Source organism: Ambystoma mexicanum, unplaced genomic scaffold, assembly GCF_040938575.1.
Source record: "Ambystoma mexicanum isolate Mex_15411 unplaced genomic scaffold, UKY_AmexF1_1 Mex_scaf20, whole genome shotgun sequence".
Classification (NCBI taxonomy): Eukaryota; Metazoa; Chordata; class Amphibia; order Caudata; family Ambystomatidae; genus Ambystoma; species Ambystoma mexicanum.
This window is the reverse complement of record NW_027182434.1, coordinates 1,737,122-1,750,493: the sequence shown is the minus strand read 5'-3', so window position 1 is coordinate 1,750,493 and position 13,372 is coordinate 1,737,122. Positions and strand designations below refer to the sequence as shown.

At 51.5% G+C, this 13,372-nt stretch overlaps 13 non-coding genes across 13 annotated transcripts; 5 read left to right on the top strand and 8 right to left on the bottom strand.

Annotated features, from left to right (window-relative positions):
* Positions 1–297: 297 nt before the first annotated feature.
* TRNAD-GUC (transfer RNA aspartic acid (anticodon GUC)) lies at positions 298–369 on the top strand. Its single transcript has one exon. It is a non-coding gene; the product is annotated as a tRNA-Asp (tRNA).
* Positions 370–1,143: 774 nt separating this feature from the next.
* On the bottom strand, positions 1,144–1,225 carry TRNAL-AAG (transfer RNA leucine (anticodon AAG)). Its single transcript has one exon. It is a non-coding gene; the product is annotated as a tRNA-Leu (tRNA).
* A 541-nt stretch (positions 1,226–1,766) lies between these two features.
* Positions 1,767–1,838, top strand: TRNAD-GUC (transfer RNA aspartic acid (anticodon GUC)). Its single transcript has one exon. It is a non-coding gene; the product is annotated as a tRNA-Asp (tRNA).
* Positions 1,839–2,612: 774 nt separating this feature from the next.
* On the bottom strand, positions 2,613–2,694 carry TRNAL-AAG (transfer RNA leucine (anticodon AAG)). Its single transcript has one exon. It is a non-coding gene; the product is annotated as a tRNA-Leu (tRNA).
* Positions 2,695–4,067: 1,373 nt separating this feature from the next.
* TRNAL-AAG (transfer RNA leucine (anticodon AAG)) lies at positions 4,068–4,149 on the bottom strand. Its single transcript has one exon. It is a non-coding gene; the product is annotated as a tRNA-Leu (tRNA).
* A 1,387-nt stretch (positions 4,150–5,536) lies between these two features.
* TRNAL-AAG (transfer RNA leucine (anticodon AAG)) lies at positions 5,537–5,618 on the bottom strand. The gene has a single exon. It is a non-coding gene; the product is annotated as a tRNA-Leu (tRNA).
* A 541-nt stretch (positions 5,619–6,159) lies between these two features.
* On the top strand, positions 6,160–6,231 carry TRNAD-GUC (transfer RNA aspartic acid (anticodon GUC)). The gene has a single exon. It is a non-coding gene; the product is annotated as a tRNA-Asp (tRNA).
* A 774-nt stretch (positions 6,232–7,005) lies between these two features.
* TRNAL-AAG (transfer RNA leucine (anticodon AAG)) lies at positions 7,006–7,087 on the bottom strand. Its single transcript has one exon. It is a non-coding gene; the product is annotated as a tRNA-Leu (tRNA).
* Positions 7,088–7,628: 541 nt separating this feature from the next.
* Positions 7,629–7,700, top strand: TRNAD-GUC (transfer RNA aspartic acid (anticodon GUC)). Its single transcript has one exon. It is a non-coding gene; the product is annotated as a tRNA-Asp (tRNA).
* Positions 7,701–8,474: 774 nt separating this feature from the next.
* TRNAL-AAG (transfer RNA leucine (anticodon AAG)) lies at positions 8,475–8,556 on the bottom strand. Its single transcript has one exon. It is a non-coding gene; the product is annotated as a tRNA-Leu (tRNA).
* A 1,336-nt stretch (positions 8,557–9,892) lies between these two features.
* Positions 9,893–9,974, bottom strand: TRNAL-AAG (transfer RNA leucine (anticodon AAG)). The gene has a single exon. It is a non-coding gene; the product is annotated as a tRNA-Leu (tRNA).
* A 1,958-nt stretch (positions 9,975–11,932) lies between these two features.
* Positions 11,933–12,004, top strand: TRNAD-GUC (transfer RNA aspartic acid (anticodon GUC)). The gene has a single exon. It is a non-coding gene; the product is annotated as a tRNA-Asp (tRNA).
* A 774-nt stretch (positions 12,005–12,778) lies between these two features.
* Positions 12,779–12,860, bottom strand: TRNAL-AAG (transfer RNA leucine (anticodon AAG)). The gene has a single exon. It is a non-coding gene; the product is annotated as a tRNA-Leu (tRNA).
* Between the last annotated feature and the right edge of the window lie 512 nt (positions 12,861–13,372).

Below are 13,372 nucleotides of genomic sequence, written 5' to 3'. Positions count from 1 at the left end.
GTTTCTTTGACTGTCCTAAGCCCACAGGGACTTTGCCGTCCTCAGCTCATGAGACTTGAGATGGGTAGCTTGATTTGCTGAGGAAATGCGGGATGACAGATTCAACTCTGGAGTCAAACATAGCCCGGAACTATCGCCTTAAACTGAGTTTTAAGCCTGGTGCCGATAAAAAGAAAGAAATTAGCCTTAGATCGGGCAAGCCGTTTGACGGGGGAAAATGAGACCCCCCTAGGCCAGCTAGGTGGTCGCTGGATGCTGTGCAGACATCAGCAGCTGTTCATTTCATGCCCTCACGTCTCCTCGTTAGTATAGTGGTCAGTATCCCCGCCTGTCACGCGGGAGACCGGGGTTCAATTCCCCGACGGGGAGGTTAAACCGTTTCTGGATTTTTTTTAGTTCTTGACAAATATTCTTGAAGATTAGGCTGAGTCAAGTAGGGAATGGGTGCCAAGAACTGACTCTTTAAGAAAAAAGCACCGGCAACGCTAGTCATCGTACAATATTTGTGCACAATTGCTTACATTAGGCGGCCGGTCCACTTTATTGAGTCCCCCTCAGCACCATTTAGTGCTCCTGTTGTCTGCGAAGTCCAAATTGTAACCCTGAATCAGTTCCTCTTCTGACCCTTTGTATCATGTTACATGACGAGTAATGATCACCTGTTAGCTTTATCCCTAATTATAACTCTCACTCTTTCCCTGCATCTAACCCTAGCTCTAATCCCATCATTAACCTCGGTCCGGGCACACGCGTGAACCCCTACTCTCATCTCAGCCTCTCCTGGTGATACATCACACCTGGGATCGTTTGCTCCCTGTGGGCTGTGGGAAATTTGCTACCAGCACGCCCTGGAAGTGGGGCTCATTCCGCTGCAACGGGAGGTCTTCCCAGGACGCGTCACAGCTCAACGCAAGAGCTCCTGGGTTTCGAAGGCTCTTGCAGCAAGCCTTCACAAAGCAGCAGGGAGCGCCGTTCCAGATGGGAAACTTGAGACTGGATGTCCAGAAAAGCAAGACGTCAGAAGCGAAACCTTTTTCCTGCAGGGTGTGGCATACCATCCGCTTGCTCATTGCGACAGAGGTGGCACTAATGAAGGAAGAGGTCAACGTTACGTTCTTCTTTAAAATGCAAGGCCAGGAAAAGTGGCAGCGGTGGGATTTGAACCCACGCCTCCGAAGAGACTGGAGCCTTAATCCAGCGCCTTAGACCGCTCGGCCACGCTACCTCCCTGCTAGTCGCCGAAAGCGGAACTTGACCCGTTGCCCGGCCCGCTTTAGTGCTTTGCCTTTTCTCCTTGGAAAGTCTGGAGACAGGCAGTGGAAGGGCAGGCAAACTGTCAGGTGCGCAGAGGAGGGGAGACCATGAGGCAAGGTGGGAGATGGGGGCAAGAAGTGAGAAAAAAACTAATCGCAAGCTAGGGCAGGATTCGGAAAGTGAAGCCGAAAAGGGGCTTAGCATGCAGCCCAGGGGTTTCTTTGACTGTCCTAAGCCCACAGGGACTTTGCCGTCCTCAGCTCATGAGACTTGAGATGGGTAGCTTGATTTGCTGAGGAAATGCGGGATGACAGATTCAACTCTGGAGTCAAACATAGCCCGGAACTATCGCCTTAAACTGAGTTTTAAGCCTGGTGCCGATAAAAAGAAAGAAATTAGCCTTAGATCGGGCAAGCCGTTTGACGGGGGAAAATGAGACCCCCCTAGGCCAGCTAGGTGGTCGCTGGATGCTGTGCAGACATCAGCAGCTGTTCATTTCATGCCCTCACGTCTCCTCGTTAGTATAGTGGTCAGTATCCCCGCCTGTCACGCGGGAGACCGGGGTTCAATTCCCCGACGGGGAGGTTAAACCGTTTCTGGATTTTTTTTAGTTCTTGACAAATATTCTTGAAGATTAGGCTGAGTCAAGTAGGGAATGGGTGCCAAGAACTGACTCTTTAAGAAAAAAGCACCGGCAACGCTAGTCATCGTACAATATTTGTGCACAATTGCTTACATTAGGCGGCCGGTCCACTTTATTGAGTCCCCCTCAGCACCATTTAGTGCTCCTGTTGTCTGCGAAGTCCAAATTGTAACCCTGAATCAGTTCCTCTTCTGACCCTTTGTATCATGTTACATGACGAGTAATGATCACCTGTTAGCTTTATCCCTAATTATAACTCTCACTCTTTCCCTGCATCTAACCCTAGCTCTAATCCCATCATTAACCTCGGTCCGGGCACACGCGTGAACCCCTACTCTCATCTCAGCCTCTCCTGGTGATACATCACACCTGGGATCGTTTGCTCCCTGTGGGCTGTGGGGAATTTGCTACCAGCACGCCCTGGAAGTGGGGCTCATTCCGCTGCAACGGGAGGTCTTCCCAGGACGCGTCACAGCTCAACGCAAGAGCTCCTGGGTTTCGAAGGCTCTTGCAGCAAGCCTTCACAAAGCAGCAGGGAGCGCCGTTCCAGATGGGAAACTTGAGACTGGATGTCCAGAAAAGCAAGACGTCAGAAGCGAAACCTTTTTCCTGCAGGGTGTGGCATACCATCCGCTTGCTCATTGCGACAGAGGTGGCACTAATGAAGGAAGAGGTCAACGTTACGTTCTTCTTTAAAATGCAAGGCCAGGAAAAGTGGCAGCGGTGGGATTTGAACCCACGCCTCCGAAGAGACTGGAGCCTTAATCCAGCGCCTTAGACCGCTCGGCCACGCTACCTCCCTGCTAGTCGCCGAAAGCGGAACTTGACCCGTTGCCCGGCCCGCTTTAGTGCTTTGCCTTTTCTCCTTGGAAAGTCTGGAGACAGGCAGTGGAAGGGCAGGCAAACTGTCAGGTGCGCAGAGGAGGGGAGACCATGAGGCAAGGTGGGAGATGGGGGCAAGAAGTGAGAAAAAAACTAATCGCAAGCTAGGGCAGGATTCGGAAAGTGAAGCCGAAAAGGGGCTTAGCATGCAGCCCAGGGGTTTCTTTGACTGTCCTAAGCCCACAGGGACTTTGCCGTCCTCAGCTCATGAGACTTGAGATGGGTAGCTTGATTTGCTGAGGAAATGCGGGATGACAGATTCAACTCTGGAGTCAAACATAGCCCGGAACTATCGCCTTAAACTGAGTTTTAAGCCTGGTGCCGATAAAAAGAAAGAAATTAGCCTTAGATCGGGCAAGCCGTTTGACGGGGGAAAATGAGACCCCCCTAGGCCAGCTAGGTGGTCGCTGGATGCTGTGCAGACATCAGCAGCTGTTCATTTCATGCCCTCACGTCTCCTCGTTAGTATAGTGGTCAGTAGCGGGAGACCGGGGTTCAATTCCCCGACGGGGAGGTTAAACCGTTTCTGGATTTTTTTTAGTTCTTGACAAATATTCTTGAAGATTAGGCTGAGTCAAGTAGGGAATGGGTGCCAAGAACTGACTCTTTAAGAAAAAAGCACCGGCAACGCTAGTCATCGTACAATATTTGTGCACAATTGCTTACATTAGGCGGCCGGTCCACTTTATTGAGTCCCCCTCAGCACCATTTAGTGCTCCTGTTGTCTGCGAAGTCCAAATTGTAACCCTGAATCAGTTCCTCTTCTGACCCTTTGTATCATGTTACATGACGAGTAATGATCACCTGTTAGCTTTATCCCTAATTATAACTCTCACTCTTTCCCTGCATCTAACCCTAGCTCTAATCCCATCATTAACCTCGGTCCGGGCACACGCGTGAACCCCTACTCTCATCTCAGCCTCTCCTGGTGATACATCACACCTGGGATCGTTTGCTCCCTGTGGGCTGTGGGAAATTTGCTACCAGCACGCCCTGGAAGTGGGGCTCATTCCGCTGCAACGGGAGGTCTTCCCAGGACGCGTCACAGCTCAACGCAAGAGCTCCTGGGTTTCGAAGGCTCTTGCAGCAAGCCTTCACAAAGCAGCAGGGAGCGCCGTTCCAGATGGGAAACTTGAGACTGGATGTCCAGAAAAGCAAGACGTCAGAAGCGAAACCTTTTTCCTGCAGGGTGTGGCATACCATCCGCTTGCTCATTGCGACAGAGGTGGCACTAATGAAGGAAGAGGTCAACGTTACGTTCTTCTTTAAAATGCAAGGCCAGGAAAAGTGGCAGCGGTGGGATTTGAACCCACGCCTCCGAAGAGACTGGAGCCTTAATCCAGCGCCTTAGACCGCTCGGCCACGCTACCTCCCTGCTAGTCGCCGAAAGCGGAACTTGACCCGTTGCCCGGCCCGCTTTAGTGCTTTGCCTTTTCTCCTTGGAAAGTCTGGAGACAGGCAGTGGAAGGGCAGGCAAACTGTCAGGTGCGCAGAGGAGGGGAGACCATGAGGCAAGGTGGGAGATGGGGGCAAGAAGTGAGAAAAAAACTAATCGCAAGCTAGGGCAGGATTCGGAAAGTGAAGCCGAAAAGGGGCTTAGCATGCAGCCCAGGGGTTTCTTTGACTGTCCTAAGCCCACAGGGACTTTGCCGTCCTCAGCTCATGAGACTTGAGATGGGTAGCTTGATTTGCTGAGGAAATGCGGGATGACAGATTCAACTCTGGAGTCAAACATAGCCCGGAACTATCGCCTTAAACTGAGTTTTAAGCCTGGTGCCGATAAAAAGAAAGAAATTAGCCTTAGATCGGGCAAGCCGTTTGACGGGGGAAAATGAGACCCCCCTAGGCCAGCTAGGTGGTCGCTGGATGCTGTGCAGACATCAGCAGCTGTTCATTTCATGCCCTCACGTCTCCTCGTTAGTATAGTGGTCAGTATCCCCGCCTGTCACGCGGGAGACCGGGGTTCAATTCACCGACGGGGAGGTTAAACCGTTTCTGGATTTTTTTTAGTTCTTGACAAATATTCTTGAAGATTAGGCTGAGTCAAGTAGGGAATGGGTGCCAAGAACTGACTCTTTAAGAAAAAAGCACCGGCAACGCTAGTCATCGTACAATATTTGTGCACAATTGCTTACATTAGGCGGCCGGTCCACTTTATTGAGTCCCCCTCAGCACCATTTAGTGCTCCTGTTGTCTGCGAAGTCCAAATTGTAACCCTGAATCAGTTCCTCTTCTGACCCTTTGTATCATGTTACATGACGAGTAATGATCACCTGTTAGCTTTATCCCTAATTATAACTCTCACTCTTTCCCTGCATCTAACCCTAGCTCTAATCCCATCATTAACCTCGGTCCGGGCACACGCGTGAACCCTTACTCTCATCTCAGCCTCTCCTGGTGATACATCACACCTGGGATCGTTTGCTCCCTGTGGGCTGTGGGAAATTTGCTACCAGCACGCCCTGGAAGTGGGGCTCATTCCGCTGCAACGGGAGGTCTTCCCAGGACGCGTCACAGCTCAACGCAAGAGCTCCTGGGTTTCGAAGGCTCTTGCAGCAAGCCTTCACAAAGCAGCAGGGAGCGCCGTTCCAGATGGGAAACTTGAGACTGGATGTCCAGAAAAGCAAGACGTCAGAAGCGAAACCTTTTTCCTGCAGGGTGTGGCATACCATCCGCTTGCGCATTGCGACAGAGGTGGCACTAATGAAGGAAGAGGTCAACGTTACGTTCTTCTTTAAAATGCAAGGCCAGGAAAAGTGGCAGCGGTGGGATTTGAACCCACGCCTCCGAAGAGACTGGAGCCTTAATCCAGCGCCTTAGACCGCTCGGCCACGCTACCTCCCTGCTAGTCGCCGAAAGCGGAACTTGACCCGTTGCCCGGCCCGCTTTAGTGCTTTGCCTTTTCTCCTTGGAAAGTCTGGAGACAGGCAGTGGAAGGGCAGGCAAACTGTCAGGTGCGCAGAGGAGGGGAGACCATGAGGCAAGGTGGGAGATGGGGGCAAGAAGTGAGAAAAAAACTAATCGCAAGCTAGGGCAGGATTCGGAAAGTGAAGCCGAAAAGGGGCTTAGCATGCAGCCCAGGGGTTTCTTTGACTGTCCTAAGCCCACAGGGACTTTGCCGTCCTCAGCTCATGAGACTTGAGATGGGTAGCTTGATTTGCTGAGGAAATGCGGGATGACAGATTCAACTCTGGAGTCAAACATAGCCCGGAACTATCGCCTTAAACTGAGTTTTAAGCCTGGTGCCGATAAAAAGAAAGAAATTAGCCTTAGATCGGGCAAGCCGTTTGACGGGGGAAAATGAGACCCCCCTAGGCCAGCTAGGTGGTCGCTGGATGCTGTGCAGACATCAGCAGCTGTTCATTTCATGCCCTCACGTCTCCTCGTTAGTATAGTGGTCAGTATCCCCGCCTGTCACGCGGGAGACCGGGGTTCAATTCCCCGACGGGGAGGTTAAACCGTTTCTGGATTTTTTTTAGTTCTTGACAAATATTCTTGAAGATTAGGCTGAGTCAAGTAGGGAATGGGTGCCAAGAACTGACTCTTTAAGAAAAAAGCACCGGCAACGCTAGTCATCGTACAATATTTGTGCACAATTGCTTACATTAGGCGGCCGGTCCACTTTATTGAGTCCCCCTCAGCACCATTTAGTGCTCCTGTTGTCTGCGAAGTCCAAATTGTAACCCTGAATCAGTTCCTCTTCTGACCCTTTGTATCATGTTACATGACGAGTAATGATCACCTGTTAGCTTTATCCCTAATTATAACTCTCACTCTTTCCCTGCATCTAACCCTAGCTCTAATCCCATCATTAACCTCGGTCCGGGCACACGCGTGAACCCCTACTCTCATCTCAGCCTCTCCTGGTGATACATCACACCTGGGATCGTTTGCTCCCTGTGGGCTGTGGGAAATTTGCTACCAGCACGCCCTGGAAGTGGGGCTCATTCCGCTGCAACGGGAGGTCTTCCCAGGACGCGTCACAGCTCAACGCAAGAGCTCCTGGGTTTCGAAGGCTCTTGCAGCAAGCCTTCACAAAGCAGCAGGGAGCGCCGTTCCAGATGGGAAACTTGAGACTGGATGTCCAGAAAAGCAAGACGTCAGAAGCGAAACCTTTTTCCTGCAGGGTGTGGCATACCATCCGCTTGCTCATTGCGACAGAGGTGGCACTAATGAAGGAAGAGGTCAACGTTACGTTCTTCTTTAAAATGCAAGGCCAGGAAAAGTGGCAGCGGTGGGATTTGAACCCACGCCTCCGAAGAGACTGGAGCCTTAATCCAGCGCCTTAGACCGCTCGGCCACGCTACCTCCCTGCTAGTCGCCGAAAGCGGAACTTGACCCGTTGCCCGGCCCGCTTTAGTGCTTTGCCTTTTCTCCTTGGAAAGTCTGGAGACAGGCAGTGGAAGGGCAGGCAAACTGTCAGGTGCGCAGAGGAGGGGAGACCATGAGGCAAGGTGGGAGATGGGGGCAAGAAGTGAGAAAAAAACTAATCGCAAGCTAGGGCAGGATTCGGAAAGTGAAGCCGAAAAGGGGCTTAGCATGCAGCCCAGGGGTTTCTTTGACTGTCCTAAGCCCACAGGGACTTTGCCGTCCTCAGCTCATGAGACTTGAGATGGGTAGCTTGATTTGCTGAGGAAATGCGGGATGACAGATTCAACTCTGGAGTCAAACATAGCCCGGAACTATCGCCTTAAACTGAGTTTTAAGCCTGGTGCCGATAAAAAGAAAGAAATTAGCCTTAGATCGGGCAAGCCGTTTGACGGGGGAAAATGAGACCCCCCTAGGCCAGCTAGGTGGTCGCTGGATGCTGTGCAGACATCAGCAGCTGTTCATTTCATGCCCTCACGTCTCCTCGTTAGTATAGTGGTCAGTATCCCCGCCTGTCACGCGGGAGACCGGGGTTCAATTCCCCGACGGGGAGGTTAAACCGTTTCTGGATTTTTTTTAGTTCTTGACAAATATTCTTGAAGATTAGGCTGAGTCAAGTAGGGAATGGGTGCCAAGAACTGACTCTTTAAGAAAAAAGCACCGGCAACGCTAGTCATCGTACAATATTTGTGCACAATTGCTTACATTAGGCGGCCGGTCCACTTTATTGAGTCCCCCTCAGCACCATTTAGTGCTCCTGTTGTCTGCGAAGTCCAAATTGTAACCCTGAATCAGTTCCTCTTCTGACCCTTTGTATCATGTTACATGACGAGTAATGATCACCTGTTAGCTTTATCCCTAATTATAACTCTCACTCTTTCCCTGCATCTAACCCTAGCTCTAATCCCATCATTAACCTCGGTCCGGGCACACGCGTGAACCCCTACTCTCATCTCAGCCTCTCCTGGTGATACATCACACCTGGGATCGTTTGCTCCCTGTGGGCTGTGGGAAATTTGCTACCAGCACGCCCTGGAAGTGGGGCTCATTCCGCTGCAACGGGAGGTCTTCCCAGGACGCGTCACAGCTCAACGCAAGAGCTCCTGGGTTTCGAAGGCTCTTGCAGCAAGCCTTCACAAAGCAGCAGGGAGCGCCGTTCCAGATGGGAAACTTGAGACTGGATGTCCAGAAAAGCAAGACGTCAGAAGCGAAACCTTTTTCCTGCAGGGTGTGGCATACCATCCGCTTGCTCATTGCGACAGAGGTGGCACTAATGAAGGAAGAGGTCAACGTTACGTTCTTCTTTAAAATGCAAGGCCAGGAAAAGTGGCAGCGGTGGGATTTGAACCCACGCCTCCGAAGAGACTGGAGCCTTAATCCAGCGCCTTAGACCGCTCGGCCACGCTACCTCCCTGCTAGTCGCCGAAAGCGGAACTTGACCCGTTGCCCGGCCCGCTTTAGTGCTTTGCCTTTTCTCCTTGGAAAGTCTGGAGACAGGCAGTGGAAGGGCAGGCAAACTGTCAGGTGCGCAGAGGAGGGGAGACCATGAGGCAAGGTGGGAGATGGGGGCAAGAAGTGAGAAAAAAACTAATCGCAAGCTAGGGCAGGATTCGGAAAGTGAAGCCGAAAAGGGGCTTAGCATGCAGCCCAGGGGTTTCTTTGACTGTCCTAAGCCCACAGGGACTTTGCCGTCCTCAGCTCATGAGACTTGAGATGGGTAGCTTGATTTGCTGAGGAAATGCGGGATGACAGATTCAACTCTGGAGTCAAACATAGCCCGGAACTATCGCCTTAAACTGAGTTTTAAGCCTGGTGCCGATAAAAAGAAAGAAATTAGCCTTAGATCGGGCAAGCCGTTTGACGGGGGAAAATGAGACCCCCTAGGCCAGCTAGGTGGTCGCTGGATGCTGTGCAGACATCAGCAGCTGTTCATTTCATGCCCTCACGTCTCCTCGTTAGTATAGTGGTCAGTATCCCCGCCTGTCACGCGGGAGATAGTTCTTGACAAATATTCTTGAAGATTAGGCTGAGTCAAGTAGGGAATGGGTGCCAAGAACTGACTCTTTAAGAAAAAAGCACCGGCAACGCTAGTCATCGTACAATATTTATGCACAATTGCTTACATTAGGCGGCCGGTCCACTTTATTGAGTCCCCCTCAGCACCATTTAGTGCTCCTGTTGTCTGCGAAGTCCAAATTGTAACCCTGAATCAGTTCCTCTTCTGACCCTTTGTATCATGTTACATGACGAGTAATGATCACCTGTTAGCTTTATCCCTAATTATAACTCTCACTCTTTCCCTGCATCTAACCCTAGCTCTAATCCCATCATCAACCTCGGTCCGGGCACACGCGTGAACCCTTACTCTCATCTCAGCTTCTCCTGGTGATACATCACACCTGGGATCGTTTGCTCCCTGTGGGCTGTGGGAAATTTGCTACCAGCACGCCCTGGAAGTGGGGCTCATTCCGCTGCAACGGGAGGTCTTCCCAGGACGCGTCACAGCTCAACGCAAGAGCTCCTGGGTTTCGAAGGCTCTTGCAGCAAGCCTTCACAAAGCAGCAGGGAGCGCCGTTCCAGATGGGAAACTTGAGACTGGATGTCCAGAAAAGCAAGACGTCAGAAGCGAAACCTTTTTCCTGCAGGGTGTGGCATACCATCCGCTTGCTCATTGCGACAGAGGTGGCACTAATGAAGGAAGAGGTCAACGTTACGTTCTTCTTTAAAATGCAAGGCCAGGAAAAGTGGCAGCGGTGGGATTTGAACCCACGCCTCCGAAGAGACTGGAGCCTTAATCCAGCGCCTTAGACCGCTCGGCCACGCTACCTCCGTGCTAGTCGCCGAAAGCGGAACTTGACCCGTTGCCCGGCCCGCTTTAGTGCTTTGCCTTTTCTCCTTGGAAAGTCTGGAGACAGGCAGTGGAAGGGCAGGCAAACTGTCAGGTGCGCAGAGGAGGGGAGACCATGAGGCAAGGTGGGAGATGGGGGCAAGAAGTGAGAAAAAAACTAATCGCAAGCTAGGGCAGGATTCGGAAAGTGAAGCCGAAAAGGGGCTTAGCATGCAGCCCAGGGGTTTCTTTGACTGTCCTAAGCCCACAGGGACTTTGCCGTCCTCAGCTCATGAGACTTGAGATGGGTAGCTTGATTTGCTGAGGAAATGCGGGATGACAGATTCAACTCTGGAGTCAAACATAGCCCGGAACTATCGCCTTAAACTGAGTTTTAAGCCTGGTGCCGATAAAAAGAAAGAAATTAGCCTTAGATCGGGCAAGCCGTTTGACGGGGGAAAATGAGACCCCCTAGGCCAGCTAGGTGGTCGCTGGATGCTGTGCAGACATCAGCAGCTGTTCATTTCATGCCCTCACGTCTCCTCGTTAGTATAGTGGTCAGTATCCCCGCCTGTCACGCGGGAGATAGTTCTTGACAAATATTCTTGAAGATTAGGCTGAGTCAAGTAGGGAATGGGTGCCAAGAACTGACTCTTTAAGAAAAAAGCACCGGCAACGCTAGTCATCGTACAATATTTGTGCACAATTGCTTACATTAGGCGGCCGGTCCACTTTATTGAGTCCCCCTCAGCACCATTTAGTGCTCCTGTTGTCTGCGAAGTCCAAATTGTAACCCTGAATCAGTTCCTCTTCTGACCCTTTGTATCATGTTACATGACGAGTAATGATCACCTGTTAGCTTTATCCCTAATTATAACTCTCACTCTTTCCCTGCATCTAACCCTAGCTCTAATCCCATCATTAACCTCGGTCCGGGCACACGCGTGAACCCTTACTCTCATCTCAGCCTCTCCTGGTGATACATCACACCTGGGATCGTTTGCTCCCTGTGGGCTGTGGGAAATTTGCTACCAGCACGCCCTGGAAGTGGGGCTCATTCCGCTGCAACGGGAGGTCTTCCCAGGACGCGTCACAGCTCAACGCAAGAGCTCCTGGGTTTCGAAGGCTCTTGCAGCAAGCCTTCACAAAGCAGCAGGGAGCGCCGTTCCAGATGGGAAACTTGAGACTGGATGTCCAGAAAAGCAAGACGTCAGAAGCGAAACCTTTTTCCTGCAGGGTGTGGCATACCATCCGCTTGCTCATTGCGACAGAGGTGGCACTAATGAAGGAAGAGGTCAACGTTACGTTCTTCTTTAAAATGCAAGGCCAGGAAAAGTGGCAGCGGTGGGATTTGAACCCACGCCTCCGAAGAGACTGGAGCCTTAATCCAGCGCCTTAGACCGCTCGGCCAGGCTACCTCCCTGCTAGTCGCCGAAAGCGGAACTTGACCCGTTGCCCGGCCCGCTTTAGTGCTTTGCCTTTTCTCCTTGGAAAGTCTGGAGACAGGCAGTGGAAGGGCAGGCAAACTGTCAGGTGCGCAGAGGAGGGGAGACCATGAGGCAAGGTGGGAGATGGGGGCAAGAAGTGAGAAAAAAACTAATCGCAAGCTAGGGCAGGATTCGGAAAGTGAAGCCGAAAAGGGGCTTAGCATGCAGCCCAGGGGTTTCTTTGACTGTCCTAAGCCCACAGGGACTTTGCCGTCCTCAGCTCATGAGACTTGAGATGGGTAGCTTGATTTGCTGAGGAAATGCGGGATGACAGATTCAACTCTGGAGTCAAACATAGCCCGGAACTATCGCCTTAAACTGAGTTTTAAGCCTGGTGCCGATAAAAAGAAAGAAATTAGCCTTAGATCGGGCAAGCCGTTTGACGGGGGAAAATGAGACCCCCTAGGCCAGCTAGGTGGTCGCTGGATGCTGTGCAGACATCAGCAGCTGTTCATTTCATGCCCTCACGTCTCCTCGTTAGTATAGTGGTCAGTATCCCCGCCTGTCACGCGGGAGACCGGGGTTCAATTCCCCGACGGGGAGGTTAAACCTTTTCTGGATTTTTTTTAGTTCTTGACAAATATTCTTGAAGATTAGGCTGAGTCAAGTAGGGAATGGGTGCCAAGAACTGACTCTTTAAGAAAAAAGCACCGGCAACGCTAGTCATCGTACAATATTTGTGCACAATTGCTTACATTAGGCGGCCGGTCCACTTTATTGAGTCCCCCTCAGCACCATTTAGTGCTCCTGTTGTCTGCGAAGTCCAAATTGTAACCCTGAATCAGTTCCTCTTCTGACCCTTTGTATCATGTTACATGACGAGTAATGATCACCTGTTAGCTTTATCCCTAATTATAACTCTCACTCTTTCCCTGCATCTAACCCTAGCTCTAATCCCATCATTAACCTCGGTCCGGGCACACGCGTGAACCCTTACTCTCATCTCAGCCTCTCCTGGTGATACATCACACCTGGGATCGTTTGCTCCCTGTGGGCTGTGGGAAATTTGCTACCAGCACGCCCTGGAAGTGGGGCTCATTCCGCTGCAACGGGAGGTCTTCCCAGGACGCGTCACAGCTCAACGCAAGAGCTCCTGGGTTTCGAAGGCTCTTGCAGCAAGCCTTCACAAAGCAGCAGGGAGCGCCGTTCCAGATGGGAAACTTGAGACTGGATGTCCAGAAAAGCAAGACGTCAGAAGCGAAACCTTTTTCCTGCAGGGTGTGGCATACCATCCGCTTGCTCATTGCGACAGAGGTGGCACTAATGAAGGAAGAGGTCAACGTTACGTTCTTCTTTAAAATGCAAGGCCAGGAAAAGTGGCAGCGGTGGGATTTGAACCCACGCCTCCGAAGAGACTGGAGCCTTAATCCAGCGCCTTAGACCGCTCGGCCACGCTACCTCCCTGCTAGTCGCCGAAAGCGGAACTTGACCCGTTGCCCGGCCCGCTTTAGTGCTTTGCCTTTTCTCCTTGGAAAGTCTGGAGACAGGCAGTGGAAGGGCAGGCAAACTGTCAGGTGCGCAGAGGAGGGGAGACCATGAGGCAAGGTGGGAGATGGGGGCAAGAAGTGAGAAAAAAACTAATCGCAAGCTAGGGCAGGATTCGGAAAGTGAAGCCGAAAAGGGGCTTAGCATGCAGCCCAGGGGTTTCTTTGACTGTCCTAAGCCCACAGGGACTTTGCCGTCCTCAGCTCATGAGACTTGAGATGGGTAGCTTGATTTGCTGAGGAAATGCGGGATGACAGATTCAACTCTGGAGTCAAACATAGCCCGGAACTATCGCCTTAAACTGAGTTTTAAGCCTGGTGCCGATAAAAAGAAAGAAATTAGCCTTAGATCGGGCAAGCCGTTTGACGGGGGAAAATGAGACCCCCCTAGGCCAGCTAGGTGGTCGCTGGATGCTGTGCAGACATC